Here is a 23668-nt window from a genome sequence, read left to right on the forward strand (position 1 = left end):
AAGCATCTGAACCGAAGTTTGAATCGTAGATCCAGACGGTGGTAAAGATGTCTGAGGAGTAGATACAGGAATAGTAGAAACCGGAGTTGTCGATACTCCAGAAGTAGGTGGGGTAGATTGAACATATGTTGCGGTAGTTGTAGCAGTCGTTTGAGGCGGAGTACGAGGTGTACTAGGCCCAGGCTGAGAAACTACCGAAGGTACAGAAGTTTGAATGTTAGACTGGACTGGTTGCTGGGGTGAACCAGAAACTAAGGGTTGTCCAGTTTGAGATGACAGTTATACACTTGGCTACAGTACCTGTTGAGCTTGCGATGGATCCCACACTATATTCATTCTGGGGTACTAACCCATAACTGGTTGAGAATACTGAGGACCATAACCGGATTGAGGGTAGGATTGATAATTGAAAGGTACATTTCCCGTTCCTTGAACATACGTTTGATCGGAGGGTGGTTGGAAACCTTGGTTCGAGTATTGACCTTGGGGTTGATACCCTTGAGGCACATACTGATACTGGGGTTTACCTTGAGGTATAAATTGATACTGGGTTGACCTTGGGGTACATATTGATTCTGGGGTTGACCTTGAGGAACATACTGTCCCATAGGTATGTACTGTCCTTGAGGTTTCCCCCCAGATGAAAATTGTGTACCTTGAGGTTTCCCCCCAGGCATTAATTGAGGCTGCCCCCCAGGCGGTAACTAACCACCTTGAGGTTGAGGGATTGGGAATAGAACCTGACATCATGAGAATGTCTTCTATGCTCAATGGCTAAGTACCATTGTTTCCAGTTAATAACCCTTGCTCAATGGGTTGAGGAGATGCTCGCGAAAAAGTACCAGAAAGTGACTGATACCCAGAGGGAACAGAAGGACCGCCGTACAAAAAAGATTCGGGCGATTGAGTAAACATGGATGACTGTCCTGCCATATTGACAGGAGTATAAAAACCCCTAGGTGTTGGGTGATAAGGAGCACGAGGTGGTGAAAAACTTAACCCTGAGTTTTCTAGAAAATTAGTCAAAGAAAGATACCAAGAACTACTCCTAGGTGGACTGTAAAAAATTGATTCACGCTCCCTTAGTTCAATAACAGGTTGATTTTCAGGGATAGGGATGCCTACTTCTTCTTCTGGAGCAAGTTCTTCAATAGCAATAAGTCCAGAAGGAAGATCTCGGGTGATTACTCTTTCTACCCTAGGTGAACCAGGACCACTAGAAGTTGGAGAAACAAATCCTGATGTCGGAGTAGCAGCAAATTCACTTTCAGGCTCGGATATTTCAGGTTCCTCACCTATATCGCTAGTAGATGAAAAGCTACCATCAATTTCGGAAACAGAAACTGACTGTGGATTATATAATCTGCTACTAACGGTTGAAAATCAGGATGTACTCTCAAAGAAGATTCTCCTTCCTCAGGTGACCCAACTCTACTGTCTCTAGGAGTTACGAGGACTTTCAAGCCTTCAAGCTGGCTCAGTACTTCCTCAGGAGGTTGGCCCCGAAGTCTACGGGACTTCCTCAGTAACTCAGCCACGTTTACAAACTCAGGAGACTGGCCCCGAAGTCTATGGGACTGTCTTGGTAATTCAGCCACAGTTGAAAACTTTTAACTACTTCACATGCAAACAAAGTAAAATCTCAATGAAAAGCACCTAAAGTCTCTAAAGAACCAAACAAATTTGAATCACATGCCTAGAATCTAGGAGATCAAACACACACAAACAGTAACTTTCCGGACTGAAAACACTAGTTGGTGATGAAATCCAATGTCGCAGAGTTCAATACAAAATGGCGGTTGGAACAGTTACCCCGGCATCTTGCTTAATGAATAGACTGGCACAAGTTCCTCCACTTAACCATCTCGAGTGAAGAGAACCCCCCAGAAAATCCAAGTGAGTCTAGCCGACGTCTGCTCCAGGTACAGTGGGATCTTCCCACCACTGTCACCTCAGGAAGATTCCTAAAGAATATGGCCACTAAGGTTACCAACTGAGACAAATATACCTGGGGGAACAGTCTACGATCCAATACGCATGCAAGGGCAGAGTAGCAAGCTCAATCCCCTTGAAGACTCCTTGACATAATCCAAGGTTTACCAACAAGTGACCCCAGGCTCCTCGACAATGGTTAATCCGAGGTTTACCGTTTTTAATACGTGAATATCTGGCATCGTTCCCAATGAGGAAGGACTGATTCCCACACTGGTTCGGACACGATCTCGTGCTTCTCCTTTAAGAGGAGATTTCCAAGAGCATAAATGCAACAATTGGATTTCTTCCCTACCACAAGATACAGCTACTTGTTTGTTTTTACTGTCTTGGAGAGTTAATTACTCTCCTACTCCAAGACACTAGCCTAAGCTAAGTTGGTGTATCAGAGCCCTAGAAATAAAAATGTTACTAGGTGAATTTTACTTTAAGCGTTAATTTTAGTGGTTTTTGTTTAAGTCCAAAGGTGCGGAGATGAAACTCGTGGTATGAAGACTCGACTCAAAATCAATAAAAATGCACCTAAGATGATCTAAACAATCTTTTTCTCTTCGATGAACTTCTAACTAAGAAAGAGTTTGAGAATGCAAATACTTTGTAAACACAAATCTTTCTCAATTCAACAAATTAAAAGAAGAGTTTTTTCCTTTCCAAAGCACTCAAAACGAGACAACTAGTTATTTCACAAAAATTTCCCTTTTTCGTTTCAAAGCACTCAACCACTACAAAACAAACTTTTTCCCAAAAGAGATTTTTATATTTTTTAAATAAAACACTCAAAACTATGAAAATGACTAACTTTGAGATCTACAAATTATAAAAACCCATTTGAAGTCAAAGCCTACTAAAAGTCTTTTTTAAGGATGTTTTACTTAGCTAGATGTAAGCTAATGACAAATTTATGCAGAATCACAAATAAGTCAAGAACAACCAATTTTGTTTTCTTTTTTAAAATGAAAATCCAAACTTTTAAACACAAGCTTTTCAAAGTTTTGTAAAGAGAAAACTCAAAGCGGATTCCTCAAACAAGGGGAGATTTCATAAATGGTCAGACTCATAAGAAGGCTGGTAGACACTAAGGCGATTTGAAGTCCCTACAGCTTCTAAGCTCAAAGCCACTACACAACCAAAATGAAAGACAAACCCAACAAGCAAAACTCCTAGGAATTTCACCTAAAACCCTAACACTAGCGAAATCAATCTAAAGAAAGCTTCTGACAAGTTATATGCAGGTCTGGGCAGTCGATAACAATTTCTAAACAAACACTAAGCTGCCTAACAGAGGAAATCTTAGGGTTTTTCAAAATTTTGACAGGGTCCGGAGGCCCACAGTTGACACAGGTGTGGTCCCGCTCTGTGCTAAAAGCCAAGCTGCGGGTAGGTACGCACTGTGTCAAATGGCTAGGGTGCGGTCCTCTCCCAAAGCTATGAAAAACAAAAAATAACTCTGGATCTACAAACTCTACCCAATTTTACACACAACAAGCCAAAAACATAAACAAAAACACAGTTTATCAGGTCAAAGTAAAAACAAGGAAAACAATCAAGTCCCCAGCGGAGTCGCCATTTTGTCACACGGAATAAGTCGATCTTGCAGACAAGATAGACCTTCCTAGAATCTAAAGAAGACCTAATGACAAGCAAACCAGCCAGACACTATCTTTCTCTAAATATGCTTTAATTTACAATAGCAAACAACTGTTTTTAGGGCCTACCTTAGGTCCAAAGCAAGCTTGTGGATGCCCTCGCTCCTTCGATCCAAATGAGCTCCTTTGTCGTGAATCTACAAACACAAACAAGTCAAACAAATTAAATAGCACCTGAAAAGCCAATTGCATAAAACATATTTAACATGAAAGTCAAGGAGTCCATGAAACAAATAACATGAGATACTTGTTGAGAAAAATGAGTTTGATTGTATTAACTCAAAAGAAGAAGAACTTTACAACTTTTGCCTTGACGCTGTACAAGCTCCTCCCAGGGTCCAGCAAGAAGTCTCCTCTACTTTGACAAGTTTCACTCACTCCCCAATGAAACCAAAAAGGTATGTGATCTCTCCTCTTAGGCTTAACTAGGAAGTCTTGATTTCACCAGCATTTACCCTCAAAAATGTTCAGCTTCTAACCTCTTCAGCAACCAGCCCAATGCCTGTATTTATAGTGCAATGGAGGGAGGTTACTAGGTCCTCCTTCAAAGGGATAGCTCCTCTCATCAAGGGATTAGCTCCTTCTCTTTTGGGATGCATGAACCACCTCAGAGTGAACAATCCACGTCAAAATTCCTTCTAGAAACCTCTAGAATTAACCCAAAGTGAGTTTTTTAAGATAAAACTTGCGCCTTTTGACTTTCACAGGGGTCCGCACCTACACCGTTAGGGACAGAGCGGACAGGTCCGCAACTTTTGTACACAGAAGTTGTGGGACCGCAGGTGACAGTGAGAGAAAGTGCGGAACCAGAGTTACATTGATTTTTAATGTCTTTCTCCCATTTCCAAAGCTTGATTTGAAGAGCTGAGGTCTGAGACTTGCTTAGGAGGATAGTACAAGTGATGATAGACCCATACTGACTGCAAATAATCATGGTGACAATATTTTTTTGTAACACTTAGTGTTGGCATTATGATACAGGTAGTGTCCTTGATGGCAACTCACTGAGATGAAAGATCACAGTATAGCAAGTAAACAACAAAGAATTACATATCAGTCTTCACAGAATGAAAAAAGAGAGGTATATGCAGGTTCACCATTGACCAAGCTACATATACACGTAGGTTCACTGTATACAAGTCACGTATACGTACACACGCACTTTCACCAAAGGAAAAGCGTATACCTTGGAAAACTAAGTTTTTGGACTGAAGTATTTAGTCCATGGTATTTTGATCCATGGTAGTGGTCCAAGGTATCTGGTCCGAGGTATTGACCCTAGGTATTTGGTCCAAGGTATTGGTCCTAAGTGGTTTTGGTCCATGGTATTGAGAAAGGTCTAAAACTATAAAAGGAGGAGAAGATCATTAGGCCAGGGTGTGCAAGTATCGAATATCTAATGAAGTGTGAGATCTAGTATGCAGGTTATTGGGTTATGGTGCATTGTTGGATCTGAACCAAGGATGAACCTTAGTGGATGATGAGGGATTATATCTAATGATGGATCAGGATCTTAAGGCGTAAAATGAACTATCATTATGTGTTTTTGCTCATGTATATTCTAGATCTGAATACGAACGCATATATTATTCTGTAAATGATATGATCTAGGTATAACTGAACTTTGGAATAGCTACAGAATTCTGAATTAATATTTGCATATGTATACACTAGTTGGCTTTGAGAAAAGCGCGTATACGCACAGGTTCAACACATGGAAGTAGCGTATACCTTATAAAATATGTTTTAGTTGCTTCTATTTGTTGTTGCAGAGTTTTGGGTTCTGGTTTGGGTTCTGGTTACTATATTCTGGTGACAGTATTCTGAATGATCAGATTGATGGGTTGTCAAAGTGATTGATTGATTCGGTTGTGGTTGGTTCAAAAAGTGATTGGTTGATGCAGATGTATTTGATGATTGAATTACAGTTATGATGTTGTTGATGGATCTAGTCTAAAAATTTATGAAATGTGGTCCCTGGAGGAAGAGAGAAGGTTGTAGCCTTCTGTAGGTCGGTGCCTACATACCAACAAATTGGCTAGTACAAGAGCTAGGGGGTTGTATCTCCCTTCTAGTAGTAGCTGGAAAACAAGAGAAGGTTGTAGCCTTCTGTAGGTAGAAGCCTGCGTACTGGTATAAGTATGCAACAGTACAAAATTGTAAACAGATTTTTCTTATTATTAAAAGAAGACAGAGATGACAGCAATAGGTGGTTTTTACCCACATTGGGTTTCCACCTTATATCTTGGTGTTCATGTGTGATTCTTATGTGTAATGCTTTATTCTGCTTTTACTGCATTGTCTAATTAATATCTGACATACTGGTTAAAGTTCAATGCATGATAAATTGGGTAAATCAAAAGTTCTCTGCATATACACTGGTTGCTTTAATAACAGTCGTGTGTAGACACTAATTCACTTAGCTAAAGTAGCGTATACAAATATGCCTATGGAAATGAAATATTATTGAGTTACTAATACTGATTCACCCCCCCTCTCAGTATTATTTCCAACAATTGGTATTAGAGCAGGTCCTTCAGAAGAAGCTTGATCGCTTGAAGGAAGATCCATCATCATTAGTAATCAAGAGATCGGGGGATCCATCAGACCACCAATCTTTGATGGGAGAAACTTTGTTTATTGGAAGATAAGAACCACAACCTATCTTCAATCACTTGGAAAAAATGTTTGGGAAATCGTGGAAGGAGGATATACATTTCCATCAGCAATTCCTACAGATACGGCTAGTAAAAAGCAATATGAAACCAATGCCAGGGTTGTCAATACATTATTGGGAAATCTGTCACAATCAGAGTTTGTCAAATTTATGCAGCTCAAATCAACCAAAGAAATATGGGACAAAATTGTTCTAAGCTACGAAGGATACTCTCAGTAAAACGTGCTAAACTGCAAACTCTCAGAATTCAATATGAAACTCTTAAGATGCACAATGATGAAAGTATAGCTAGTTACTTCTTACGTATAGATGAGGTTGTTAATTTCATGAAGAATCTAGGTGAAGAGATAAAGGAAGTTACCTTAGTTGAGAAAGTTTTAAGATCCTTGTCTGCTAAATTTGAATCAAAAGTATCTACCATAGAAGAAAAACAGGATCTATAGACTATTACTATGACACAGCTTCACGAAATCTTAATTGCCTTTGAGATGAGAAAAGGAGGCCCATCAAACATGAGAGAAGTGGCATTTAAAGCTTCAGCTAAAGGAAAAGAAGAACTCAATGAATCAGGACATATTTCAGAAGAAGAAGATGAAGTAAACTTTGTCAAGAAGCTTCAACGAGGTTCCGGAATATTTAGAGGCAAACTACCTTTCAAATGTTTTGCCTGTGGTAGAGTCGGTTGTTAGTCCTCATAAAGATAAATATGATAAAGGGAAGGAATCTACAAAATGGAATAGAAAAAAAGTGTAAGTAAAAAGAGTTACTAGACTCATGAAGATAACGATGGATTATCAAATAGTGATGAAGATCAAAATAGTAATGACTATAGACTTCTAATGGCTTATGAAGATGATAAATTTTTGGATGCTTTAGAAGAAGATGACCTTCATGAAGAAATATCTAAACTCAAAATCTGTTTAGAAGAAAAGAATATGGTTATAGATACCTTGACATATCAACATGCTGAAAGAGTAAAACACAATGAAAAACTAGAATGTGAAATTGTGGGTCTAAGAAAGGATCTTGAGAAAACAAAATCTCTCAATCTTAGATTTGCTAAAGCATCAGAAACCTTAAATGAAATTATCAAAGTGCAGCGTTCTCCTCTGATAAAGACAGGTCTTGGATATACTGAATAAGCACCTCAATCACAAAAGTCGTCAACCTCCACTACAAGCTATCTTGATGCAGCAAAGAATAGTGAACAGTATGACAATCGTCAGCAAAGTAGATCACCAGGTAAATCAAGCTCAATTTGCTTCAAGGATGAACAGAAGTCACAAAAAACCTCAGGTAAATCATACTCAATTTTCTTCAAAGATGAATAAAAACTACAATCACCAGGTCAATATATTCGATAATCGCAGGAACTTCTTCAATGGTCAATGTTTCTCATGTCATAATTTTGGACACAAAGCTACTCAATGTGTTGCTTACAAAATCATCATGACTAGAGAAGCTCGAAATAAAAGGAATGTGACAGGGATCAATAAAAGTTCCTATAATAAATTTTCTCTTCTTGAAAATGAAATAGAATTCTCAATCTGTAACAACTTTGGCCATGAAGAATCTGAATGCAGGAGTAAATTTCAGCAAATATCTCAAAAGGATCAAACTCCAATAAATCCCAAAATATGGAGAAAGAAAGAACCGTAAACAGAAAGATGTGGTATCTAGCCTTGTATTTAGAAAGACAAGAAAACCAGTGGTACATCGATAGTGGATGCTCAAAACACATGACAGGTGACAAAGAAAAACTACACTCATATAATGCCTTAGAAAAGGAAAATAATGTCTCATTTGGAAACGACACTCCTACTGTCATAAAAGGCAAAGGCTTTGTTTTCTTGAAAGAAAAAGTTAAAGCTGGGAATGTTATGTATGTTGATGGTCTAAACCATAACCTGTTGAGTGTTAGTCAAATGTGTGATCAAGGAAATGAAGTGGTGTTTCGATCAAACGGATGTGTTGTTCGTGAGCTTGATACAGGAGAAACCGTAATCAAAGGTACAAGAACTCCAAACAGCTTATACATTCTCAAGGGAGGACAAAAACAGTGCTATCTAAGAAAAAATGATGAAAATTGGCTATGGCACAGAAGATTGGGACATCTAAGCTTTTCTCAAATAAGAAAATCATGCAGATTCCACGTTGTTCGTGATCTTCCAGATATCAGCATTCCTGAAAATACAATATGCAAACCATGTCAATTCGGTAAGCAAACCAGATCTCACTTCATTGAAAAAGAAGGGTCAGCGAGTAAGCCTCTTGACCTTATTCATACTGATTCATGTGGACCATCAAGGAAAAAGTCACCTCATGGAGAAGAATACTTTATATTGTTCATTGATGATTTTTCCACAATGTGTTGGATAGGTCTTCTAAAGCATAAAGATGAAGCATTTGAAAAGTTCAAACCCTTCAAATCTTTGGTTGAAAATGAATGAGATCGCAAAATCAAATGCCTTAGATCTGATCGAGGAGGGGAATTTACCTCGGATGAATTCTTTGACTTTTGTGAACAACATGGAATAAAAAGGAAGTTCTCCACCGCAAGGACTCCTCAGCAAAATGGAGTGGTAGAAAGAATGAACAGAACTGTTCAACAAATGGCTCGAGCTATGCTAGATGAATCTGGAACTCCTGCAACCTTCTGGGGTGAAGCTACATTCGTCGCCGTCACTATTCTCAACCAAGCAAATGTTCGGGTAAACAGCACTCAAACTCCACATGAACTTTGGTATGGTAAGACTCCTACTGTAAAATACTTCAAAGTTTTTGGAAGCAAATGTTACATCAAAAGGACTGATGAAAAAATTGGTAAGTTTGAACCCAGAGAAGATGAAGGTATTCTTCTTGGTTACTCTTCCTGAAGTAAAGGATATAAATTTTATAATAAAATACTTGGGAAAATTATTGAAAGTATTGATGTTGTGGTTGATGAAGCATGCAAAAATCCAAAACAGATAAAAACCGAAGATTATGACAATGAAGAAGATGAGGATTATTTTCCCACATCAAATCACACTGATTCTGAAGAAGAAACCAATGAAGCACCAGAAGAAGAGATAACAGTAGAAGAAAAGACTCTATCCAGGTATGTTCAGAAAAATCATCCAAAAACTCAAATTTTAGGGGAAAAAGAGGCGAGTGTGCAGACAAGAAGAACTATTACAGAAGCCTCAAACTATCTAGCATTACTATCTTCCACCGAACCTCAAAATGTAAATGAAGCATGCAAAGATGAATGTTGGGTCAAGGCCATGAATGAAGAACTTGAGCAAATTGAAAAGAATAATACTTGGGAATTAGTTCCTAGACCTCATGATAAGAATATCATAGGAACTAAATGGATATTCAAAAACAACCTGAACGAAAATGGAGAAGTTATTAGAAACAAGGCCAGACTTGTTTGTAAAGGATATGCTCAACAAGAAGGTATAGATTTTGAAGAAACTTTTGCACCTGTTTCTAGACTTGAAGCCATAAGGATGTTCTTGCTCTTTCTAGTTTTCAGAAATTCAAAGTATACCAAATGGATGTAAAATTTGCCTTTCTTAATGGAGACTTAGAAGAATAAGTCTATATTGAGCAACCAGAAGGATTCATTCTTGGAAATGATACAACACTTGTATGCAGACTCAGAAAGGCTCACTATGGTCTAAAACAAGCTCCAAGGGCTCGGTATTACTGTCTTGACAAATATCTCCACCAACAAGGTTTTTCAAAGGGATCAACAAATAGCAATCTATATACAAAGATTGACACTAATAAATTGCTAATAATTTTTGTTTATGTTGATGATATCATTTTTGGTAGCAATGAAGAATCCATGAGTCAAAATTTTTCTTCAGTAATGTAGAAATAATTTGAAATGTCCTTGCTTGGTGAGCTTACCTATTTTCCTGGTCTACAAATTCAACAAAATAAAGATGGTATTTTTCTTTCACAAACCAAATATCTCAAACAAATCTTGAAAAAGTACGGCATGGAATATTCTAAACCAGTATGTACCCCAATGGTAACAGGATGCAGTCTTAGCTCAAATGATGAATCAGCAGCAGTACATCAACCAACTTACAGATCCATGATTGGCAGTCTATGTTATCTAATAGGTACCCGACCTGACATCATACATGCAGTAGGAATAGTTGGAAGATTCCAAGCAAATCCAAAGGAATCACACCTTCAGGCAGTCAAAAGGATTTTCAAATATCTTCAAGGAACATAGAACTTTGGTTTATGGTATCCTAGAGATACAGATCTTACACTCCATGCATATATATATGCAGATTGGACAGGAAGTGTTGATGACAGAAAAAGCACTAGTGGTGGTGCATTCTATATGGGTTCCAAGTTAGTGTCTTGGTTCAGCAAGAAACAAAGTTCAATTGCATTATCTAGTGAAGAAGAATACATGGTTGTTGCATCTTGCTGCACACAACTATGTTGGATGATGCAAACCTTGCAAGACATTCAGATCACATGTACTCCACCCATATCCATTCTATGTGATAATACAAGTGGCATCAGTATTTCAAAGAATCGAGTCATGCACTCCAAGACCAAGTGCATACCCATCAAATATCATTTTCTACGTGAACAAGTGCTTGAACAAAAGGTCAAATTGGAATATGTTCCCTCCAAAGAACAGGTTGCTGATATATTCACTAAACCAGTGCCTAGAGAGACATTTGAATATCTCAGACAAAAGTTTGGAGTAGTTGCTGCATCATCCTGCTGTTAAATCCTATTTTTCAGAGAAAGGTTGTTATACACGAGTTTCATGAAGCGTAGTTGCATACATACGTGGGTTTCTATGGGCATAGTCGCGTATATGTTGGTTTGAAGAAAAGCAGTGGGCCAGACTCAAGAAAAAGGGGTCTGCTATGGTTCTGTCAATTATCTGCTCTGTTTGATGATGGTTACAATCTACTGATAACATGTGGAAATATATTGGTCCTCATAAAGTTGTTGATAACTTGATGTATAGCTAATTGATGATGATGTTTTGATATCTCTTTCTAACATATGCAATGATCAAATCTAACAATGAATAGGTGGAACAGGTTCAGGGGGAGAACATGGTATGCTTCTAATAAAGCATTGTTGGCATTATGTCTAGAAGTCTTCGGTACCTAATCAATGATGATGAGTTCTTACTTTATGATGATAGGTTGATACTCACATATGTTGATTATCATGGTTGATGATATGGGATGTTCCCTAGTTATGATATAATGAAGGTTCTTGTGGAAAGATCATGATGTTCTTGATAATGATGTCTATGGTGTCTTCACATACATATGATATGATGTGCATGATTTTGTGCTACCGCTTGGAGATATGACATATGCTTATTTGATTCATGGAAGGTTATGATAAGGGAACGCAACAAGTTGATCTTGATGAGGTCAATAGGATGAGTTGATATATGCCGACATACTTTGACACAGGTTGATGATATTTTGGGAACTAATGATGGACATATACAGGTTTCTTATCTGGATGCTGTTGACATATGCTGCTAATGATACAGATCATATGATAGTTGTTGATGACTATCATGGTCTTGTTTAAGCTATTTGGTCTATGTTATATATGTCATGCATATCATTTAATGTAAAGGTCATGAAAAGACCTAATTTGTAACCCCACTATGCATGGGATGGATGATGTAATGTTTCTTGTTTTTGTCATGTATAACAATTTGGTATATCCCCAATTGGTTGGGAGATGGATGTATGTATGAGTCATTGGTGATAGGAAGGTAATTGGTATAGAATCATGTTCTTCTTTTAGAAAATATTTTTGCAAACTTTGCTTGTGCTCAGGGGGAGCATGGACTCAATCATGGGATCTCAATCAATACACTTCAGCATATCAGAGATTTCAGCATGTACTCAGGGGGAGCATGACCCTTTCCCTTGATGTCAAAGGGGCAGAGTGACTTGGTGTGGTTGTTTCCATCAAGTCCAAAGGAGGAGATTGTTGGAATTATGATACAGGTATTGTCCTTGATGGAAACTCACTGAGATGAAAGATCATAGTATAGCAGGTAAACGACAAATAATTACAGATCAGTCTTCACATAATGAAGAAAGAGAGGTATATGGAGGTTCACCATTGACCAAGCTGCATATACACACAAGTTCACTGTATACAAGTCGTGTATATGTACACACGCACTTTCACAGAAGGAAAAGCGCATATACCTTGGAAAACTAAGTGTTTGGTCCGAAGTACTTGGTCCATGGTATTTTGATCCATGGTATTGTTCCAAGGTATCTAGTCCGAGGTATTGAGCCTAGGTATTTGGTCCAAGGTATTGGTCCTCGGTGGTTTTGGTCCATGGTATTGAAAAAGGCCTAAAACTATTAAAGGAAGAGAAGATCATTAGGCCAGGGTGTGCAAGTATCGAATATCTGATGAAGTGTAAGATCTAGTATGCAGGTTATTGGGTTATAGTGCATTGCTGGATCTGAACCAAGGATGAACCTTGGCAGATGATGAGGGATTAGATCTAATGATGGATCAGGATCTTAAGGCGTAAAATGAACTATCATTATGTGTTTTTGCTCATGTATATTTTAGATCTGAATACTAATGCATATATTATTCTGTAAATGATATGATCTGGGTATAACTGAAGTCTCGAATAGTTGTAGAATTCTGAATTGATATTTGCAAATGTATACGTTGGTTGGCTTTGAGAAAAGCGCATATACACGTAGGTTTGACACATGGAAGTAGTGTATACCTTATAAAATATGTTTTAGTTGCTTATGTTTGCTATTGCAGAGTTGTGGGTTCCGGTTTGTGTCCTGGTTACTATATTCTAGTGACAGTATTATGAATTATCAGATTGATGGGTTGTCAAAGTGATTGATTGATTCGGTTGTGGTTGCTTCAAAAAGTGATTGGTTGATGCAAATGTATTTGATGATTGAATTACAGTTATGATGTTGTTGATGGATCCAATCTGAAAATTTATGAAACGTGGTCCTTGGAGGAAGAGAGAAGTTCATAGCCTTTTGTAGGTCGGTGCCTACATACCAGCAAACATATTGGCTAGTACAAGAGCTAAGGGGGTTGTATCTCCCTTCCAGTAGTATCTGGAAAATGAGAGAAGGTTGCAGCCTTCTGCAGGTAGAAGCCTACATACTGGTATAATTCTGCACCAGTACAAAATTGTAAACAAATTTTTCTTATTATTAAAAGAAGACAAAGATGACAACAGCAGGTGGTTTTTACCCACATTGGGTTTCCACCTTATATCTTGGTGTTCCTGTGTGATGTTTATGTGTAATGCTTTATTCTGCTTTTACTGCACTGTCTAATTAATATCTGACATATTGATTAAATTTCAATGCATGATAAATTGGGTAAATCAAAAGTTCTCTGCATATATGTCAGTTGCTTTAATAACATTTGCATGTACACTCTAGTTCACTTAGCTAAAGTAGCGTATACAAATTTTCCTATGGAAATGAAATATTATTGAGTTACTAATACTGATTCACCCCTCCTCTCAGTATTATTTCCAACACTTGGCCCTATCCTCCAGGGTGCTTTGGCCATAGAGCTCAACGAACTACCTATAGTCTTCAAAAGGCATAGTCCCTGGTTGTGCTAGAGTCTTTATCTGAAATTGAATCCATTGTTCTTTTAAGTACAAGGCATATGATTTTACTGGCATCCTACACTGGAGTGTCTCCATAGAGAGACTTTCCATAGTGGCCAATTGGCTCTCTTTTTCCTGTACCTGCCTCCTCAGCCATGTGTTCTCAACCTCTAGTTGAGATTTCATCACTCTTTCCCTATCTCTTCTCTCACTTAACTCTCTGCCCATCTCTAGAAGATTCTCTTCCATATCGCCCACATCCTCTACATTCTTTGATTTAGCAATTTGCATCGAGCGATGTGTCCTTGCTCTCTCCTTTCCAAGCTCAAAGAATAGAGGGATGGAAAATTTATGTCGTATTACTCTGCCTCCCTCAATGAATCTATAATAGGAGATGATATTGGGTTGTGGGCTAGGTTCATGTAGCTCTTGGGATTCTCCCTTTACTGTCTTAGGATTATTTTTCTCCCCTTGTACTTTTGTTGTTGCTTCCTTTCCTTTGTCCCAGTTGTCTTTCCTACTACCTTTTTCGTGTTTCCTATAGTGTTGACAAAGTTTCTTGTAGGATTGTCTATGTTTCTTGTAGGAGGATTTTCCCTTTTTGAAAGGGGGGAAATTTTCTTTGATTTTCTTTGCTAAGGTTGACCCGGTGACAAACCTCCTAACATAGGTGATTGGTGACTTTGGGAAAGTTTGTTTTGATGTGCCCTCTTCACCTTTCATTTCTGGCGAGACTAGCTTTTCTTTTCCTCTTGGTGAGTCTTCAATGATGATAAGAGTATTGGTAGGTGTTTGTGGCCTCCCTTGTTTTATCCTGGTGCTCCTCCTTGTTTTGAAATATAGAGGAGTTTGTCTCTGCCTTTTCCCTATTGACTTTATGGGTGTGCTTAGGTAAGTCAAGGAAACAGTTGCCTCCTTCTCTGTGGGTTTAGGAGACACTCTTGGGGATTCCTCCCCTTCCTTGCTATGTGTTTCAGGGCTTTTCTCATCCTTTTGTGCTTCTTCCCCACTGTTCTTATCTCCCTTTGTTTTATTTATCTATGCCTCCTCTTCTTCCTCTGGCTAATCCTCTTCTTCTTCATGTTCTTCTTCGTGTTCTTCTTCTGTTTCTTCTTCCTCTTCCTCATCATTAGAGGTGGGGTCTCTTTCATACTCAATTTCTTCAATTACACCTTCTCTATACATGTCTGTAAATGTGGACCACAGAATAGGGACTCTTAATTGGCTTAGAGCATCTTCTAGTATGAGCTTGATTAGTCCATGATGTGGCAATTGTTGATGCTTTCCTTCCTGTACCTTGATGCTCATGTCTATTATTGATTGCAACAAGAAGTATGGCACACTAAGTCTTCTATTAGGAGGTAAATCTTCTCCAAATATCAGCTAATGGAGGAGTCTAAACTAGTAACCATATACTATATTAAGCCTTTCCTCACAAGAAATATACTTAAGAATGTGATAGCTTACTTCATCCCAAGGATATGGAATGCTCTCCCTTCTAATCCCATTTTTTTCCTCAATTGGTTCCTCTTATTCCAATAAAAATTTCTTATTGGCATAAGTGTTTCTAGATTTATTCTATTTTCTCCATTGTAAACCTAGAGGAAGTGTAGTGATTATGCTAATGCTTTCAAGGGTAATTGTTACTAACAATACTCTCACATAGAAGTGGCACTGACTCTAGCATGAGGTGTGAGTAACATTGAAAATTCTTGAGCTACATCGTCATCATATCCTCCAACTAGCTCGAAGAGTCCCAACCATTGATGCCTTTTAAATATCTCTACCACACAAGGATGGAGATGTATTCTAGATGTTCTTATGGGCTTCATTTTGTTGAAACCTCCTATTTTCTTCTCTCTCTTTCAATCTCCTTTTAGGTAGTTTGGTGGCTTTAGCTTAAGATCTTTCTCAGGTGACTGAGGGTTTAGGGTCCAGGAGGGTGATGACTACAATTCTCCCTTTATCTCCACACAATTTTGTCTATCTCTATGCACACTGCAATTACTAGGAAAAAAATGAAAAATTATTTTCCTTTCCTCTTTTCTAGCTATGAACTTAAAACACAGAGGATATGGGTCACCTACCTTTCACTGTAATGCCTTGCTTGAGGAGAATTTTTGAATATTTGGACCCTAGGCACCCCCTTGTAGAATTTTTGACAATTCCCACTGTTTCCTGCAGTTTTTTTCTTTTCATGTAGGTGCTCATTGTAGGATGGCTGAGACTAGCTTTCTTCTTCGATGGCTCCTCCAGGTGGTCCAGCTCTAAAAATATCGAAATGAACAATGTATTGCATGAAATTCAAGGAATATTTCTATTTATGGTTTATTCCTTAGAGCGATGTGTTGGCTGGGTGGGTACATAATTTCTCCTTTTTAACCGTTGGCCCACTATTAGTTATCATGCATCACTTTCTTGTAATTGTCACCCACTCCTGTACAACTTAAATCGATCACCTTTCCGACTTATTTCCTTTGATGTGACCTTGTTGTAATTCCCTACTTAATCTTATCATGAAAATTGTATTAGTGTTTAAATTACCTAAAAATATTGACTTATAATTATCAAGAAATATTCGTACATACCTACATTAGTGAAACTGTAAATTTATTACTAATATAAATTTTATTATTGTTATTATTCAATTCCCAACTTGTCTTCTCAAATTTAATTTTTGATAGGATATGGTCTCCTTCCATTTATTCCAATTTAAATATCCATATCCCCAAAATGTCTTCTCAAAATCTCCTTGGGAGAAGACATGGTCCTCCCCAATTAATTACCAAATTAAATATCCATATCTTATCCCCAAAATGTCCTCTCAAATTTACTTGGAAGAAGATATGGTCATTCCCAATTAATTACCAAATTAAATATCCATATCTTATCCCCAAAATGTCCTCTCAAATTTACTTGGGATAAGATATGGTAAGAAAAGTCAAAAGAAAGGATGAGGAGGTAGTTATGACATTAATGATAGGTGGTTGAGGTGGATGGGAGGAAGATGCATAAAAGGGGAAGGATGATGTGGGGGGGGGATCCTTGGTCTTGGTTGTGGTTTTGGAGGATTTTTTTTTTTTGGAGGAAGGTGGAGAAAGGAGAAGAGAGAGAATGAGAGTGTTTGTTTAACTTGGACACACTATATCTGGTTGGACTTGGGCTCGGAGGGCTAGGGAACTTGTGGAGATTCCCTGGGCTAGGAAATACTTCCTAGTTGGTTGCGAAGCAAATCCAATCAGGTAGTCAAGAGGGTCAAGAGCTCAGGAGCGTCTCAACTAAGCTATTGGAACAAGTATTCCTCCCTTTATTGATTACTTATGTAAATGGTTGCAATGAGATTCTTACTTATTTAATTTGAAGTAAATAAATTTTAATGGTATATTATCATCAAATAAATGTTTACATAGAAATAAGTTATTTCCCATTTTATTGTATTTAAAATTAGAGAAATTTGATTTTTAGTTAGAGGACCCTAGGACGGAGCCTCACACATGGTATCAGAGCTAGTTTCAAAATTTGGACCGAAAACCCACTAGACCCAAATCTTCGCTAAAAGAGTTTATAACCCTCGAAGTTACTTGTAAGAATTTTGATTATAAAAATTATGTGGAACTGATATAATTTAAGACTAAATTAATGATTTTTTTTCATTCTACTGGCAATTTAGAACTTCTTTTATCACTACCATGTGTATCCTTAACTACATCACTCTGATCTCTTTCCTTTCCCTGCTCAAGTTCTCACAATTGGGTGGACCATTGACATAAAAATCATACAATCCAAATTTCGTTTAAATAAAATCCTCTCCAAAGTTTCGTACAAGAATCTTAGCTCTACAAGATGTGGTAGAAACACCATATCTAAAACACTCTGACAGCATATTAAGTGCATTCAGTGTTTGTTCTACATTTCTCTTACTCGGAAATAGGGAAGGAAGTCTTTTCATGTTAACATGTAAAGACCAATCTGCCAGGAACCCATCTGTTATCCGGAAAAATAGTGTCTATGCAGAGCTTCTAGTCCCACTAAGGTTGGTAGCTACCTTAGAAACAAACACATTAAAAACTACTTCCATTTTCCTTTATGAGCAACAGATAAGAGAAGAATAAGGAGACCAACCTTTGTCTTGCGCTTGGTTCCTTGCTTGATTCCTCTCTCTTCCGGTAGGTCTTTGCCGCTCGCTTCCTTGTCTACCCAGCTTCAAGGAGTACCTATAGAATCAAAGCAGCATAACACTATCCAAGAACATAGATCTATTATCATAAACAATATAGGATCAGATGTACATTGACCACACAAATGCATAAATCATCAATCATACAAGAATGTGGAGGAAAACTTGAATAACTTTATTGATAATCAAGAAAGAGCAAAGAGGGTTACAACCAATTGTTCTGACCCAGCATCATCCTCTCAGCAAGAAATCCCTTCTTCACCTCATGAAAAGCTTAGATCACCCAACACTATGATATTGCACCAAGAAACCAATAGCACTTCCTTACAAGATACAAAATTCCAGCCTCTGGATCTCTGGGATGAGGGATCCATATATAGATGTCTGCAAGGGAGATGAGTCAGCTTTTGAGATTTGATTAGTGTCTTCTATCTGATATTTCTTTATTCCACTTGGAGATTGATGATCTCTTACTCATCCCTGATCGAATTCAGAGAGGCAAGTGTCACAGGAGAGGTTTCTGGAAGATTCCATGCTCCTCCACCTTGTAGATTGACCCTGCCATTTGTCCCTTCTTGCCCATGACACCCCATAGAAGGGTTTTTTGACATGCATCACACCTATTGTGTGTATTCAGGTAGGATGCAACGCACTTTGCCTATGGAGCAGGTGAAATGGTCCAGTTTTGACCAGTTCTGAGTAGTTTTTCATGGAGAACTTCTGGGAGATGTTGTAATCAGTTGACCTTGTTCTTTTAGGGGTTGGAACAACACCTTTAGGGACTTAGGAGCCCTTGGTTTATGGAAAGTTATGCTTTGGGTTGCAATGCCCAAAAATGTCTATAACACCATCTCTTCTAGCTCTCCCAGCTTCCTAGTAATAAGATTCCAAGCTCTGTGGCTAACCATAATGAATAATTCACCACACATTTGCCTTATCAATTCCCATCCCAAAAGAAATAGTTGAAACAACCACCTGTAGTTTATCATGATGAAACTGTGCATGGACTTGCCTCAACTGGTTCTTTTGGAAACTTTGCATGATAAGTTGTAGCCTTTACACCAGACTTGCTAATAAATTTCGCTATCATTTCTATCTCTTTTCTTGTGGGTGTGTATATGATACTTGGACCCGATCCTAGTATAGGGAGTTCCTCAACCAGTACAGTTTCAAAAGAACCACTTTCTTGTTCTAAATGGTGCTCTTCTTTGAAAAAATAGATCCTTCAAAGTCACCAAATGTCACATCAAAGTCTTCGGCCATATGCTCATCAGCCTCATCCTCAAGGTATTCGACTATCATATTATGAACTTTACAAGTATCTCCTCCATCCTTTATTAAACTGGTTTTTTGCAATGATATCATCATCATCAGTCTCCTCTTTATTGTTGTCTGATTCATTTGAGGATGTTTCATCTGAATCAGAATCAATTTCCCTTGCAGATTCCTTTTTCCTGTCTATAAAATCCTTTTGAAAATCAACTCCTGCTTTGTTATTCTTTGACGGGACCCCTTGTCGAGTATAAATATCAAGTATATCTTGAAAATCAACTTTGTAAGATGATGGATAAGTGGTTTGGCTATGATGCACAGAGGACCTCAAATTTGGTATGAAAAATGATGACAGGACAATTTTTGTGTCTAGCTTCATGCCCAGAGAATTCATAATGTCTTCTCGAACACAATGTATAGCTGTAGCAGTAAGTGCCATAATCGGTATATGATGCTTTACCGACTCAACGTTTCTTACCCAAAATTTTTCTCTCAATACAGAGAAGCTCCTGTAATCAGGTCGAAAATCATGACCCCATTTTCACACACAATGAACTTCGTCAGTAGCAAAAAGAGTAATACCACGACTTTCTGCAAGCTTCTGTAATGACCCAATTACTTGTAGAAGTGTCTCTAGACAGACATAAATAATGTCATGCATGCCTACCATAGCTCTATCCTCAATGCTTTTGTCAACTTGCCTTGAACCAAGGAAACAAGCAGAAACTCCATGTTTTGCCAGCTTCAAGCATTGAACATGCATAAGGCTGATTAATGGATGTCAGGCCATGAGGTAACTCCTCAAAACGAGATTATGTCATTCATTTAGGTTGTTCATTATTATATACATGAGGGAGTGACTGTTGAGTTTCATATCCCGATGACTCTCCATTTTCTCTATTATTTATTTAAATTATTTACAGTTGTTCACCCAATCCCTATGATTAGGTGTCAACATTCCCCCCCTTAATCTGAAGGGATGTTGGTGAGTCCAAGCATCGTTCTAAATCTTTCAAGCTTTTCTCTTCCAAGCACTTTGGTGAAGATGTCTGCAATCTGCTCATTAGTGGAAAAATGGCGAAGATGGATTGTTTTGGCCTCAACATGATGTCGAATCAGATGATATTTTGTATTGATGTGCTTTGTTCGATCATGTAACTTTGGGTTCTTGGCCAACTTTATTGCTGGGGTATTTTGAATCATGAGTGGAGTTAAATGTACTTGTTTTACCTGCAAATCTTCTAGAATTTTCCTGAGCCACACAATTTCTTTTGTTGCCTCAGGTGTTGCCACATATTCTGCCTCTATTGTGGAATCTGCTAGAACTGGTTGTTTGCATGATATCTAGGAGACAAATCCTGATCCAAGACTCATAGCATAGCCCGAAGTAGATACCCCAGTTTCTTTGTCTCCATCGAAGTCTGAATCAGAGTATCTAATCAAGCTGAAGTCACCCACCTGTGTATACTTGAGTCCAAAGTCTTGAGTTCCCTTCAAGTACTTTAGAACTCTTTTTGCAACAGACCAATGTCCCTCACAAGGCTTTTGCATAAACCTGGAGAGGATTCCAACAGCAAACGAAATGTCTGGTCTGGTATTAGTTAGGTAGTTGAGACTTCCTACAAGCTATCTATACTTTGTTGCATCCTCAAATTATTTTAATTCAATGGATGTGAGCTTCAAGTTTTGTTCCATTGGAGTAGTCAGAGGATTGCATTTAGCCATGACAAACTTGTTCAACAGATCTCCAATGTACTGCTTTTGAGAAAGGAATATGGACTTTGGATGTTGAGTTACTTCAATACCAAGATGGTAATGAACATAGCCCAAATCAGTCATTTTAAAACCTTTCCTCAATTCCTTCTTTATGGATGCAATGTAGCTCTCATTATTCCCTGTCATCAAAAGATCATCTACATATGCCACAAGATATACAATTGTTTTGCCAACTTTTTTGACAAATAAAGTTGCATTATCAAGATCATAATGTTTGAAATTGAGTTTCAAAAGATGCTCAGTTAGTTTTTCATACCAGGCTCGCGGTGGTTGTTTGAGGCCATACAAGGTTTTCACAAGTTTGAATACTTTATGGTCATTTCCTTTCACAACAAATCCTTCAGGCTGGGGCATAAAAACATTCTCTTTTAAATCTCCATTCAAGAAAGCAGTTTTTACATCCATTTGATGGACTTTCCAATCGTTCTGAGTTGCTAGGGAAAAGAGTGTCTGGATGGTAGCCTATTTTTCTATGGGGGCAAAAATCTCCTCATATCAATCCCTTCCTTCTATGCAAAACCTTTTGCCACAAGCCTGGCTTTGTGCTTGTCAAGTGAGCCATCAGCTTTATAGTTGTTCTTGTAGACCCACTTGCAACCAATTGGTTTGGTTCCCAATGGAGGATCAACTAGATTCCAAGTGCCATTCTTTATGAAGGCATCATACTCCTTTTGCATTGCTTCTTTCCATTCATCATGAGAAGAAACTTCTTTGAAGGAATTTGGTTCAAAATATGTAGGCAAATTCAATTCGCAATCATAAGAAACATCCATATCAACAGGTGAATCAAAGTCATTTACATCACCTCCATTTTTCCGGGTTGAATTTCTAGTTCCTATCTTTCCAACCTTATCAGGATGAACACTTTCAAGTGTCTTTGTCGGCCACTTTGGGGAACCTTTATAAGATGGTCCAGGCTGCCAGGGAAAATTTTATGAACCCCCCCTAAATTTATAAATATAATAAATGGGCGAATCTCCATGGTATATAGGAAAAATGGAAGGCGATTTTATCAATCATATAATATGTGTATATAATTTTTTGGCGAATCTCTCACCAGGCATGGCGAATATTTTACTCAATTATAAAATATTGTAAGATCTTGGGGAGTCTTTCACTAAATAATAAAACTTTGTAAAGTCCTAGTGAATCTTAGCATAGGCTACATGCTGGTTTAATTCCCCCATTTAAATAGGCTACATTCCAGGCGAATACCATGGGTCAATACCATGTGCCATTTTTATTTTTATTAATAAGGTGACTTATGGAGTAAATATAAAAAAATGTTTTATTTGTTTACCATACCTCTTGTTTATTTATATTTTTATTACTATACCTCTTTTACAAATATGGTATTTGGCCCATAGGATTCAATTAAATAAAACCTCTTTCTTGAGCCTTTATAAATAGAACGAGGGTTATGGACTAAATATAAAAAGAGGTTTTATTTATTTACGATACGTATAGTTTATTTATATTTTATTTATTTACCATACCTTTTGAGTAAGTATAAAGAGACGTTTTATTTATTTACCATACCTCCACTTTACTTATATTTTTATTTGTTTTGAGTGTTCGTAAATATAAGGTGACTTATGGAGTAAATATAAAAAAATGTTTTATTTGTTTACCATACCTCTTGTTTATTTATATTTTTATTAATTTACTATACCTCTTTTACAAATATGGTATTTGGCCCATAGGATTCACTTAAATAAAACCTCTTTCTTGAGCCTTTATAAATAGAACGAGGGTTATGGACTAAATATAAAAAGAGGTTTTATTTATTTACGATACGTATAGTTTATTTATATTTTTATTTATTTACCATACCTTTTGAGTAAGTATAAAAAGACGTTTTATTTATTTACCATACCTCCACTTTACTTATATTTTTATTTGTTTACACCCTTACATGTATATAAGGTGACTTATGGAGTAAATATAAAAAAATGTTTTATTTATTTACCACACCTCTCATTTATTTATATTTTTATTAATTTACCATACCTCTTTTATAAATATGGTATTTGGCCCATAGGATTCACTTAAATAAAACCTATTCTTGAAAATGGGCGAATGGATTCACTTAAATAAAACCTATTCTTGAAAATGGGCGAATGGAAGGTTGTAAGTCCTAATTTCAAGGGCTAAATTTACCTTTTTTACCCTCTCCCTTAAAATAAGGTGGGCTATTTGAGGTGATTTGTAAAAATGTACTAGATACGAAATATTCGCCCACTAAAAATTTAAAACCCCTTAATTTCGCCAAAGGGCGAACATTCGCCCCTAAAATTATCCTTGCAGGCTGCTGAGTTGATTGAGTTGGGACTGAATCAAGATTGAATCTCCAAATTCTGTCAATCACATCACTCAAAGTATCATTCATTATTGGAGTTTCATGTGGGGGAGAGAGTGCTTCAGAAGAAGACTCCATAGGTTGATCTAGTATAGGCATCCCCCCTTCAAGATGTGGAGTCTGATTATCAAATTCTTGAAAT

At 37.5% G+C, this 23668-nt stretch overlaps 1 pseudogene; it reads right to left on the bottom strand.

Moving 5' to 3' along the window:
• Positions 1 to 17735: 17735 nt before the first annotated feature.
• The window catches only part of LOC149162105 (ATP-dependent DNA helicase Q-like SIM), a 113090-nt pseudogene continuing 107157 nt past the window's right edge, over positions 17736 to 23668 (bottom strand).

The sequence above is a fragment of the Pinus tabuliformis genome, chromosome 5_2 (genome assembly GCF_031772625.1).
Source record: "Pinus tabuliformis cultivar Carrire ecotype Pingquan chromosome 5_2, CPIR1, whole genome shotgun sequence".
Taxonomy (NCBI): domain Eukaryota; kingdom Viridiplantae; phylum Streptophyta; class Pinopsida; order Pinales; family Pinaceae; genus Pinus; species Pinus tabuliformis.